This window comes from Pelobates fuscus, chromosome 11 (assembly GCF_036172605.1).
Source record: "Pelobates fuscus isolate aPelFus1 chromosome 11, aPelFus1.pri, whole genome shotgun sequence".
Taxonomy (NCBI): Eukaryota; Metazoa; Chordata; class Amphibia; order Anura; family Pelobatidae; genus Pelobates; species Pelobates fuscus.
The window spans coordinates 12930648-12944989 of NC_086327.1; the positions used below are offsets into that span (position 1 = coordinate 12930648).

The window sequence follows — 14342 nt, forward strand, 5'->3', positions numbered from 1 at the left end:
GCAATGACCGAGTTTATATAGCGGGATAGTAATGTTACATATAGAGGGAATGAATGAGTTTATGTAGCGGGATGGTGATGTTACATATAGAGGCAATGAATGAGTTTATATACCGGGATAGTGATGTTACATATAGAGGCAATGAATGAGTTTATATAGCGGGATAGTGATGTTACATATAGAGGCAATGAATTAGTTTAAATAGCGGGATTGTCATGTTACATATAGAGGCAATGAATGAGTTTATATAGTGGGATAGTGATGTTACATATAGAGGCAATGAATGAGTTTATATAGCGGGATAGTGATGTTACATATAGAGGCAATGAATGAGTTTATATAGCGGGATAGTCATGTTACATATAGAGGCAATGAATGAGTTTATATAGCGGGTTAGTGATATTACATATAGAGGCAATGAATGAGTTTATATAGCGGGTTAGTGATATTACATATAGAGGCAATGAATGAGTTTATATAGCGGGATAGTGATGTTACATATAGAGGCAATGAATGAGTTTATATAGCGGGATAGTGATGTTACATATAGAGGCAATGAATGAGTTTATATAGCGGGATAGTGATGTTACATATAGAGGCAATGAATTAGTTTATATGGCGGGATTGTCATGTTACATATAGAGGCAATGAATGAGTTTATATAGTGGGATAGTGATGTTACATATAGAGGCAATGAATGAGTTTATATAGTGGGGTAGTGATGTTACATATAGAGGCAATGAATGAGTTTATATAGCGGGATAGTTACATATAAAGGCGATGAATGAGTTTATATAGTGGGATAGTGATGTTCCATATAGAGGCAATGAATGGGTTTATATAGCGGGATAGTGATGTTACATATAGAGGCAATAAATGAGTTTATATAGCGGGATAGTGATGTTACATATAGAGGCAATGAATGAGTTTATATAGCGGGATAGTGATGTTACATGTAGAGGCAATGAGTGAGATTATATAGCGGGATAGTGATGTTACATATAGAGGCAATGAATGAGTTCATATAGCGGGATAATGATGTTACATATAAAGGCAATGAATGAGATTATATAGCGGAATAGTGATGTTACATATAGAGGCAATGAATGAGTTTATATAGTGGGATAGTGATGTTACATATAGAGGCAATGAATGAGTTTATATAGCGGGATAGTGATGTTACATATGGAGGCAATGAATGAGATTTTATAGCGGGATAGTGATTTTACATATAGAGGCAATGAATGAGTTTATATAGCGGGATAGTGATGTTATATATAGAGGCAATGAATGAGTTTATATAGCGGGTTAGTGATATTACATATAGAGGCAATGAATGAGTTTATATAGCGGGATAGTGATGTTACATGTAGAGGCAATGAATGAGTTTATATAGCGGGATAGTGATGTTACATATAGAGGCAATGAATGAGTTTATATAGCGGGATAGTGATGTTACATATAGAGGCAATGAATGCGTTTATATAGCGGGATAGTGATGTTACATATAGAGGCAATGAATGAGTTTATATAGCGGGATAGTGATGTTACATATAGAGGCAATGAATGAGTTTATATAGCGGGTTAGTGATATTACATATAGAGGCAATGAATGAGTTTATATAGCGGGATAGTGATGTTACATATAGAGGCAATGAATGAGTTTATATAGCGGGATAGTGATGTTACATATAGAGGCAATGAATGAGTTTATATAGCGGGATAGTGATGTTACATATAGAGGCAATGAATTAGTTTATATAGTGGGGTAGTGATGTTACATATAGAGGCAATGAATGAGTTTATATAGCGGGATAGTTACATATAAAGGCGATGAATGAGTTTATATAGTGGGATAGTGATGTTCCATATAGATGAAATGAATGGGTTTATATAGCGGGATAGTGATGTTACATATAGAGGCAATAAATGAGTTTATATAGCGGGATAATGATGTTACATATAAAGGCAATGAATGAGATTATATAGCGGGATAGTGATGTTACATATAGAGGCAATGAATGAGTTTATATAGCGGGATAGTGATGTTACATATAGAGGCAATGAATGAGATTATATAGCGTGATAGTGATTTTACATATAGAGGCAATGAATGAGTTTATATAGCGGGATAGTGATGTTATATATAGAGGCAATGAATGAGTTTATATAGCGGGTTAGTGATATTACATATAGAGGCAATGAATGAGTTTATATAGCGGGATAGTGATGTTACATATAGAGGCAATGAATGAGTTTATATAGCGGGATAGTGATGTTACATATAGAGGCAATGAATGCGTTTATATAGCGGGATAGTGATGTTACATATAGAGGCAATGAATGCGTTTATATAGCGGGATAGTGATGTTACATATAGAGGCAATGAATGAGTTTAAATAGCGGGATAGTGATGTTACATATAGAGGCAATGAATGAGTTTATATAGCGGGATAGTGATGTTACATATAGAGGCAATGAATGAGTTTATATAGCGGGATAGTGATGTTACATGTAGAGGCAATGAGTGAGATTATATAGCGGGATAGTGATGTTACATATAGAGGCAATGAATGAGTTCATATAGCGGGATAATGATGTTACATATAAAGGCAATGAATGAGATTATATAGCGGAATAGTGATGTTACATATAGAGGCAATGAATGAGTTTATATAGTGGGATAGTGATGTTACATATAGAGGCAATGAATGAGTTTATATAGCGGGATAGTGATGTTACATATAGAGGCAATGAATGAGATTTTATAGCGGGATAGTGATTTTACATATAGAGGCAATGAATGAGTTTATATAGCGGGATAGTGATGTTATATATAGAGGCAATGAATGAGTTTATATAGCGGGTTAGTGATATTACATATAGAGGCAATGAATGAGTTTATATAGCGGGATAGTGATGTTACATGTAGAGGCAATGAATGAGTTTATATAGCGGGATAGTGATGTTACATATAGAGGCAATGAATGAGTTTATATAGCGGGATAGTGATGTTACATATAGAGGCAATGAATGCGTTTATATAGCGGGATAGTGATGTTACATATAGAGGCAATGAATGAGTTTATATAGCGGGATAGTGATGTTACATATAGAGGCAATGAATGAGTTTATATAGCGGGTTAGTGATATTACATATAGAGGCAATGAATGAGTTTATATAGCGGGATAGTGATGTTACATATAGAGGCAATGAATGAGTTTATATAGCGGGATAGTGATGTTACATATAGAGGCAATGAATGAGTTTATATAGCGGGATAGTGATGTTACATATAGAGGCAATGAATTAGTTTATATAGTGGGGTAGTGATGTTACATATAGAGGCAATGAATGAGTTTATATAGCGGGATAGTTACATATAAAGGCGATGAATGAGTTTATATAGTGGGATAGTGATGTTCCATATAGAGGCAATGAATGGGTTTATATAGCGGGATAGTGATGTTACATATAGAGGCAATAAATGAGTTTATATAGCGGGATAGTGATGTTACATATAGAGGCAATGAATGAGTTTATATAGCGGGATAGTGATGTTACATGTAGAGGCAATGAGTGAGATTATATAGCGGGATAGTGATGTTACATATAGAGGCAATGAATGAGTTCATATAGCGGGATAATGATGTTACATATAGAGGCAATGAATGAGATTATATAGCGGGATAGTGATGTTACATATAGAGGCAATGAATGAGTTTATATAGTGGGATAGTGATGTTACATATAGAGGCAATGAGTGAGTTTATATAGCGGGATAGTGATGTTACATATAGAGGCAATGAATGAGATTATATAGCGGGATAGTGATTTTACATATAGAGGCAATGAATGAGTTTATATAGCAGGATAGTGATGTTATATATAGAGGCAATGAATGAGTTTATATAGCGGGTTAGTGATATTACATATAGAGGCAATGAATGAGTTTAAATAGCGGGATAGTGATGTTACATATAGAGGCAATGAATGAGTTTATATAGCGGGATAGTGATGTTACATATAGAGGCAATGAATGAGATTATATAGCAGGATAGTGATGTTACATATAGAGGCAATGAATGAGTTTATGTAGCGGGATAGTCATGTTACATATAGAGGCAATGAATGAGTTTATATAGCGGGATAGTGATGTTACATATAGAGGCAATGAATGAGATTATATAGCAGGATAGTGATGTTACATATAGAGGCAATGACCGAGTTTATATATCGGGATAGTCATGTTACATATAGAGGCAATGAATGAGTTTATATAGCGGGATGGTGATGTTACATATAGAGGCAATGACCGAGTTTATATAGCGGGATAGTAATGTTACATATAGAGGGAATGAATGAGTTTATGTAGCGGGATGGTGATGTTACATATAGAGGCAATGAATGAGTTTATATACCGGGATAGTGATGTTACATATAGAGGCAATGAATGAGTTTATATAGCGGGATAGTGATGTTACATATAGAGGCAATGAATTAGTTTAAATAGCGGGATTGTCATGTTACATATAGAGGCAATGAATGAGTTTATATAGTGGGATAGTGATGTTACATATAGAGGCAATGAATGAGTTTATATAGCGGGATAGTGATGTTACATATAGAGGCAATGAATGAGTTTATATAGCGGGATAGTGATGTTACATATAGAGGCAATGAATGAGATTATATAGCAGGATAGTGATGTTACATATAGAGGCAATGAATGAGTTTATGTAGCGGGATAGTCATGTTACATATAGAGGCAATGACCGAGTTTATATATCGGGATAGTCATGTTACATATAGAGGCAATGAATGAGTTTATATAGCGGGATGGTGATGTTACATATAGAGGCAATGACCGAGTTTATATAGCGGGATAGTAATGTTACATATAGAGGGAATGAATGAGTTTATGTAGCGGGATGGTGATGTTACATATAGAGGCAATGAATGAGTTTATATACCGGGATAGTGATGTTACATATAGAGGCAATGAATGAGTTTATATAGCGGGATAGTGATGTTACATATAGAGGCAATGAATTAGTTTAAATAGCGGGATTGTCATGTTACATATAGAGGCAATGAATGAGTTTATATAGTGGGATAGTGATGTTACATATAGAGGCAATGAATGAGTTTATATAGCGGGATAGTGATGTTACATATAGAGGCAATGAATGAGTTTATATAGCGGGATAGTCATGTTACATATAGAGGCAATGAATGAGTTTATATAGCGGGTTAGTGATATTACATATAGAGGCAATGAATGAGTTTATATAGCGGGTTAGTGATATTACATATAGAGGCAATGAATGAGTTTATATAGCGGGATAGTGATGTTACATATAGAGGCAATGAATGAGTTTATATAGCGGGATAGTGATGTTACATATAGAGGCAATGAATGAGTTTATATAGCGGGATAGTGATGTTACATATAGAGGCAATGAATTAGTTTATATGGCGGGATTGTCATGTTACATATAGAGGCAATGAATGAGTTTATATAGTGGGATAGTGATGTTACATATAGAGGCAATGAATGAGTTTATATAGTGGGGTAGTGATGTTACATATAGAGGCAATGAATGAGTTTATATAGCGGGATAGTTACATATAAAGGCGATGAATGAGTTTATATAGTGGGATAGTGATGTTCCATATAGAGGCAATGAATGGGTTTATATAGCGGGATAGTGATGTTACATATAGAGGCAATAAATGAGTTTATATAGCGGGATAGTGATGTTACATATAGAGGCAATGAATGAGTTTATATAGCGGGATAGTGATGTTACATGTAGAGGCAATGAGTGAGATTATATAGCGGGATAGTGATGTTACATATAGAGGCAATGAATGAGTTCATATAGCGGGATAATGATGTTACATATAAAGGCAATGAATGAGATTATATAGCGGAATAGTGATGTTACATATAGAGGCAATGAATGAGTTTATATAGTGGGATAGTGATGTTACATATAGAGGCAATGAATGAGTTTATATAGCGGGATAGTGATGTTACATATAGAGGCAATGAATGAGATTTTATAGCGGGATAGTGATTTTACATATAGAGGCAATGAATGAGTTTATATAGCGGGATAGTGATGTTATATATAGAGGCAATGAATGAGTTTATATAGCGGGTTAGTGATATTACATATAGAGGCAATGAATGAGTTTATATAGCGGGATAGTGATGTTACATGTAGAGGCAATGAATGAGTTTATATAGCGGGATAGTGATGTTACATATAGAGGCAATGAATGAGTTTATATAGCGGGATAGTGATGTTACATATAGAGGCAATGAATGCGTTTATATAGCGGGATAGTGATGTTACATATAGAGGCAATGAATGAGTTTATATAGCGGGATAGTGATGTTACATATAGAGGCAATGAATGAGTTTATATAGCGGGTTAGTGATATTACATATAGAGGCAATGAATGAGTTTATATAGCGGGATAGTGATGTTACATATAGAGGCAATGAATGAGTTTATATAGCGGGATAGTGATGTTACATATAGAGGCAATGAATGAGTTTATATAGCGGGATAGTGATGTTACATATAGAGGCAATGAATTAGTTTATATAGTGGGGTAGTGATGTTACATATAGAGGCAATGAATGAGTTTATATAGCGGGATAGTTACATATAAAGGCGATGAATGAGTTTATATAGTGGGATAGTGATGTTCCATATAGATGAAATGAATGGGTTTATATAGCGGGATAGTGATGTTACATATAGAGGCAATAAATGAGTTTATATAGCGGGATAATGATGTTACATATAAAGGCAATGAATGAGATTATATAGCGGGATAGTGATGTTACATATAGAGGCAATGAATGAGTTTATATAGCGGGATAGTGATGTTACATATAGAGGCAATGAATGAGATTATATAGCGTGATAGTGATTTTACATATAGAGGCAATGAATGAGTTTATATAGCGGGATAGTGATGTTATATATAGAGGCAATGAATGAGTTTATATAGCGGGTTAGTGATATTACATATAGAGGCAATGAATGAGTTTATATAGCGGGATAGTGATGTTACATATAGAGGCAATGAATGAGTTTATATAGCGGGATAGTGATGTTACATATAGAGGCAATGAATGCGTTTATATAGCGGGATAGTGATGTTACATATAGAGGCAATGAATGCGTTTATATAGCGGGATAGTGATGTTACATATAGAGGCAATGAATGAGTTTAAATAGCGGGATAGTGATGTTACATATAGAGGCAATGAATGAGTTTATATAGCGGGATAGTGATGTTACATATAGAGGCAATGAATGAGTTTATATAGCGGGATAGTGATGTTACATGTAGAGGCAATGAGTGAGATTATATAGCGGGATAGTGATGTTACATATAGAGGCAATGAATGAGTTCATATAGCGGGATAATGATGTTACATATAAAGGCAATGAATGAGATTATATAGCGGAATAGTGATGTTACATATAGAGGCAATGAATGAGTTTATATAGTGGGATAGTGATGTTACATATAGAGGCAATGAATGAGTTTATATAGCGGGATAGTGATGTTACATATAGAGGCAATGAATGAGATTTTATAGCGGGATAGTGATTTTACATATAGAGGCAATGAATGAGTTTATATAGCGGGATAGTGATGTTATATATAGAGGCAATGAATGAGTTTATATAGCGGGTTAGTGATATTACATATAGAGGCAATGAATGAGTTTATATAGCGGGATAGTGATGTTACATGTAGAGGCAATGAATGAGTTTATATAGCGGGATAGTGATGTTACATATAGAGGCAATGAATGAGTTTATATAGCGGGATAGTGATGTTACATATAGAGGCAATGAATGCGTTTATATAGCGGGATAGTGATGTTACATATAGAGGCAATGAATGAGTTTATATAGCGGGATAGTGATGTTACATATAGAGGCAATGAATGAGTTTATATAGCGGGTTAGTGATATTACATATAGAGGCAATGAATGAGTTTATATAGCGGGATAGTGATGTTACATATAGAGGCAATGAATGAGTTTATATAGCGGGATAGTGATGTTACATATAGAGGCAATGAATGAGTTTATATAGCGGGATAGTGATGTTACATATAGAGGCAATGAATTAGTTTATATAGTGGGGTAGTGATGTTACATATAGAGGCAATGAATGAGTTTATATAGCGGGATAGTTACATATAAAGGCGATGAATGAGTTTATATAGTGGGATAGTGATGTTCCATATAGATGAAATGAATGGGTTTATATAGCGGGATAGTGATGTTACATATAGAGGCAATAAATGAGTTTATATAGCGGGATAGTGATGTTACATATAGAGGCAATGCATGAGTTTATATAGCGGGATAGTGATGTTACATGTAGAGGCAATGAGTGAGATTATATAGCGGGATAGTGATGTTACATATAGAGGCAATGAATGAGTTCATATAGCGGGATAATGATGTTACATATAAAGGCAATGAATGAGATTATATAGCGGGATAGTGATGTTACATATAGAGGCAATGAATGAGTTTATATAGCGGGATAGTGATGTTACATATAGAGGCAATGAATGAGATTATATAGCGTGATAGTGATTTTACATATAGAGGCAATGAATGAGTTTATATAGCGGGATAGTGATGTTATATATAGAGGCAATGAATGAGTTTATATAGCGGGTTAGTGATATTACATATAGAGGCAATGAATGAGTTTATATAGCGGGATAGTGATGTTACATATAGAGGCAATGAATGAGTTTATATAGCGGGATAGTGATGTTACATATAGAGGCAATGAATGCGTTTATATAGCGGGATAGTGATGTTACATATAGAGGCAATGAATGAGTTTAAATAGCGGGATAGTGATGTTACATATAGAGGCAATGAATGAGTTTATATAGCGGGATAGTGATGTTACATATAGAGGCAATGAATGAGTTTATATAGCGGGATAGTGATGTTACATATAGAGGCAATGAATGAGTTTATATAGCGGGATAGTGATGTTACATATAGAGGCAATGAATGAGTTTATATAGCGGGATAGTGATGTTATATATAGAGGCAATGAATGAGTTTATATAGCGGGTTAGTGATATTACATATAGAGGCAATGAATGAGTTTATATAGCGGGATAGTGATGTTACATATAGAGGCAATGAATGAGTTTATATAGCGGGATAGTGATGTTACATATAGAGGCAATGAATGCGTTTATATAGCGGGATAGTGATGTTACATATAGAGGCAATGAATGAGATCATATAGTGGAACTAGTAACATTATGTATATAGTAAAGGATTAACAATCTATACAATGACTGATGACATTATAGAAACAGGAAAGAATGGAAATTATAGGGAAAGTATTGGAATTATATACACAGGGAAGCGAGGATATTATATAAGAGAAATAGTGATATAGATATGGGGAGGTAAGAAGATTACATTGGACAGGGAAGAAATGCGAATAATATTTGATTATAAAGGTATAAGGATAAATGGAGTTGTAACATGAAGAAGGAGGTAATATTATATTGGGTACATTTTAAGAATATTAACTAAAAGTGTGAGATTATGTGAAGGAAATGAATCGTGTAACATTAAGGGAAGTGTGTTATGTGGCAGCTGTTATTGGACAATTGAACGCATTGTATCACTTCATAAACATGATTGCATGGAGGAGTCAGGTAACTACAGTCCAACGACATTCTGGTATCGATACCTATCCCCCAGAAAACACCTTGAGGTCTCATTAATGAAATATAAGTCTAGGCTTCACGGTCCTGATTTTATTCTTAGACCCAGAGGGCCTAATTGTTATGTTTTTTGTTTTTTTTTTGGATAATTTTTTTATTATTTTTAAAGAAGCCAATTAGAAAAGGGATGTTATAATGGCCGGGGACAGAGATCGATCTTGAAGAGCACACGTGATAACTGTAAGTAATATGATATGTTATTATTAAGTTATGTCAATTATTAGGTCAACTTTACCTTAATATCGATGCAGCCCAATGGAGAACTCTGGCCTATTATTATATTACATTACTAGTCACCAATTCCACAGATCGAAGATTGTGGAAAGAGCTAGGGGAACACTCCGGAGTTACTATGCATTATTATTAACTCTTCAACAAACACCGTATGGAGAGAGGAGAGAAGGCAGAATCATTAACCCCTTAAGGACACAACTTCTGGAATAAAAGGGAATCATGACGGAATATATCTGCCATGTGTCCTTAAGGGCTTCAATATTCTACTGTTTAATATGGGGAGTCTGTGCAGCCCGTAAACTCATTTATTTTTTATAAACTCCATGAATTAATTAATTACCTCATTCATTCATTCAATCATTAATTAATTGATTAATTACTTATTTCATTCATTCATCCATTCATTCATTCATTCATTGAACATAACTTCAGGTTTCTTGAGGGATTAACCAAGCTAATTCCTGAGCAGCTATGCATAGATTGGGAATTTTTGTTTTCACCTGTGATGTTGGTAAATATTTCAGGTTTTAGCTCAGAAAGACCGTAGGTTTAAATGAGTTTTGCAGCACAGATTATAACAAATGTAGAGTGAAACTCAGAGTGTTTAGTGGATAAGAGTCACTATGAAATATTGTAACTCCTATTTCCTATTGTGATCTTTTTAAAATAGTTCACTAAATATATATTTCAGTCAATATACTGAATTAGACCATAGAAAGAAATATATAATATTATAATTTGAGAGAGTCCCTGTATAATAATACAAATGCTCAAACAATAAACATGTAAACACACACTTACATCACACATAAACATGCAAATATACACTCACACTCCACACACACACACACACACACACACATGCACACACAAACACACACACTTACATCACACACATAAACATGCAAATATACACTCACACTCACACTCCACACACATGCATGCACACACAAACAAAAACACACACTTACATCACACACATAAACATGCAAATATACACACAAACTCACACTCCACACACACACGCATACACACACAGACAAACACACACACTTACATCACACACATACACATGCAAATATACACACAAACTCACACTACACACACACACACACACACACACAATTACAGCATATTCACAAAGATGTGAAATTAATATATATATATTATCATTTTTTTTTAATTTTACAACATTCTCAAATTGCATCAGAATATTCTGTATCTTATAGCAGCAGTTTCTAGGATGTCTTTGTTACTATGAGTTAAACATGACATTATTCTAAAGGATAGATACCTTGTTACAATCTAGTGTAACTCCGAGCGAAAGTCACACAAAATAAATTCCATTTGTAATGTTTTTCTATGTTAATTGCTTCTTACACGGATGCCGCATCCTGAAGAAGGATCATGTGTGATCATAGTATAATACGATTATTGTATGAAGGCAGCATGCCGGTCATTGGGGATTAAATGGTGATGTGATTGCTGAAGGGAATTAAGAACAGCAGCATTGTAGTGTCACCCTAACATGTACAATAGAAAGGCAACAGCTGGTCCCAAGATATTGTTTATTGTAACATCATATCATGCCAGTTACACATCGGTCTTGTTTTCGTTACACCTTTAGACACAGTATGCTCGGAGATCTCTTCCAGAGATGCCTTTGTCTGTCCTCAGATGCTTTTTGGGGTAAGGGCTTTCTGAAATAGGGATTTTATAGACCCAGAAAGCCCAGACCGCAAAAAGATCTGAGGAAAACCTGATGATCTTCTCTCTTCTTCCAGCCTGTGTAGGTGGAACTGATGCAGATCTGAGGACGATTCAGTTCTCCCATCTCAGCAGATGCTTAGTCATTTTGAAGGGACTATGCACAGTCAAGGCTGATACTTGAGTGGTGGTCCATCTTCTTATAGGCTATTTTTAGCATGCCATCCATTTATTTTCTGCACCTACCCATCAATGGCAGTGTGCTCCACCCCATCTAGCCTGCTATAAATCTCTGTCCTGGTCAGATATTAAATTGGGAAATTTCCAAAACAGCACCCAAGCTAAAGCAATGTGTAAACCCTTAATAGTCCAGAGCCTACCCTTTAGTCCAAAATAATAAGAAGCTTCACCATCCAGCATTATGGCAAGAGACCTGGTTTACAATCCAGCTCATTTTCCCAATCATTAGCCTGGTCTTCCATTGACAACCTAAATACAAATAATGATCTTATCTGCCATGAACTCAAATGTGCAAGTCTAATGCACATCCTATAAAGAGCTAACACAGAGAACTGTTTACGAAGCACTGATGGTCATATCACATTGAGCTTCATTTGCTAGAAAACAAACAAAAAAATTCACAGGTTCAAAATATGGCCAGTCAATAAATGTCCTTCATTAAGGCTGAAGGTTCAGGTTTCAAAATGGACTTGCTCATTGGGAATTGACACCCCTCTTATATGTATTCAGTTAAATGTAAACAAGGATTGAGATCCAATCTTTACAAAGACACGAAGTAGCAAATGTTCCTTCCCTCAAATTGTTTTCCCCGCAAAAAAAGTGTTCTCCTTAGCTTTTCTGCCTTAACACCTTTGCCCTAAGAAAATTAGCCTCCATGATAGAATGATTGCTTAATGATCAATAATTCTACTTTATAATGTTTTTTTCGCAATTCAATTTCAACTGTAAGATCATGAGATACAAACAGTGGAAAGGTTCCTTCAGCATCAATCCAAATATTGAATAGCATGTGATATGTATCACTGTCTTTCTAGAAATGCTTCCAGCCTGGATGTGCAGCTCTTCGTAAATAGATTTGTTGTGATATTTGAGTATATTGTCAGTGATTTTCATGAGATGTGGTCTATGCACTGCTTCCTGCATATTTCATTGTCGTTTTTTTTCCCCCTACACAATCATTGCAGTGATCTTGAGTTTTCAGAATATAATATAACGAAGCAATAGAGAAAATAAAAAATAAAAAGCCTACATTTTTTGTGAACCCCAAACTGCTTTACCCATCGCTCCGATAGATTTTAGCAAGTTACACCAACCATTTCCAAAAGACACCAGAGCTTATATTGTTTGTGTTCAGCACAATCTAAACACAGCAATGTTTGGGATCAAAAAGCTCCAAATGAATATAAGGACGTATCATTCACCTCGCCCTCCCCCCCCCCCCAATATCCAGTAATTAGCCCATTCATTCATTCCCTGTCATGTTAATAAACCCTCCCCCATTCACAGTCACTAGGTAAATATAGCGTTCAACATCTGAATAATAAAATCAATAATCAATAAGGTACATGACGCGTGATATAAAACACCCAAAACATACAACCCAACATACACCAATACCATATGTATATGGCAGCCTTGAATGCACATTCACACAGTTGAAAAGACTCACAGGGTTTTAGGGTGCAGTCCACAGGTAGAGGGGAGACTGGATTTTCTGCTCACAGAGCTCCGTCTCTCTCCAAGCTCAGGGAGGGAATGAGAAAGCTTCCCATCCTGTCTCTGATTGCTTTTCAAAGTCACGAATTGTGAGGGAAACTCCAGCTCAGCTCATGACGCATCTGAGAGCAGTCACGACCAAACTGCTCCCCCCCTCCCCTCCTCTCTCCTGCTGTCTGCCATAGAATACAGAACAACTCAGCATTCCAGCCTGGAGACAGCTCCCATCAGAAATCACAGGGATCTGCTCATTAATTATTAATCAAATAATTATTCCCTCCTAGAATACAATGTATTTCAGCACCCAGTCTAGGGATAGCTCCCAAATTTACCTGCCCCCCCCCCCCTCCTCATTGATCTGTATATTAATTGCCAATCAATAGCTTATTATAGACTGTAAATACTATATTTCAGCACCCAGTCTCGGGTGAGATCCCATCATATACCCAGGGATCGGCTCATTAAACAGAAGTCACTAGCTTATTCTCACATAAAATATATAGTACGGATCCCACCAGCATCTTCCCAGCTCATACAGGGATCTGATCACTAAACTGCGATTAGGGATTATTCTCCCAGTTTACAACAAATCTAGGGACAGACCAAATACACCCAGAGATCCGCAAATAATAGCTTAGTCCCCCATACAAAATTATTTAGGGACAGCTCCCATCAGTCCCCAATAGATCTCACTATTACAATGTGATCTGACACTCACTTTCTTGAAATGCACAACATTTCAATAACTAGACATGGACTGCTTTCGGAACACACCCCAGAGGTTTGCTAATTATTGAATAATCATTTGTTTGTAGTTACAGGAAACACAACAGTTCAGCATCCAG

The 14342-nt window shown here is 35.5% G+C and overlaps 1 long non-coding RNA gene across 1 annotated transcript in view; it reads right to left on the minus strand.

The window, feature by feature from the left end:
* Nucleotides 1–13564, minus strand: part of LOC134577478 (uncharacterized) — a 77181-nt gene extending 63617 nt beyond the window's left edge. Inside the window, exon 1 of the long non-coding RNA XR_010086019.1 lies at nucleotides 13451–13564. This is a non-coding gene — a long non-coding RNA (uncharacterized LOC134577478). The remainder of the gene's footprint in view (nucleotides 1–13450) is intronic.
* Nucleotides 13565–14342: the final 778 nt, after the last annotated feature.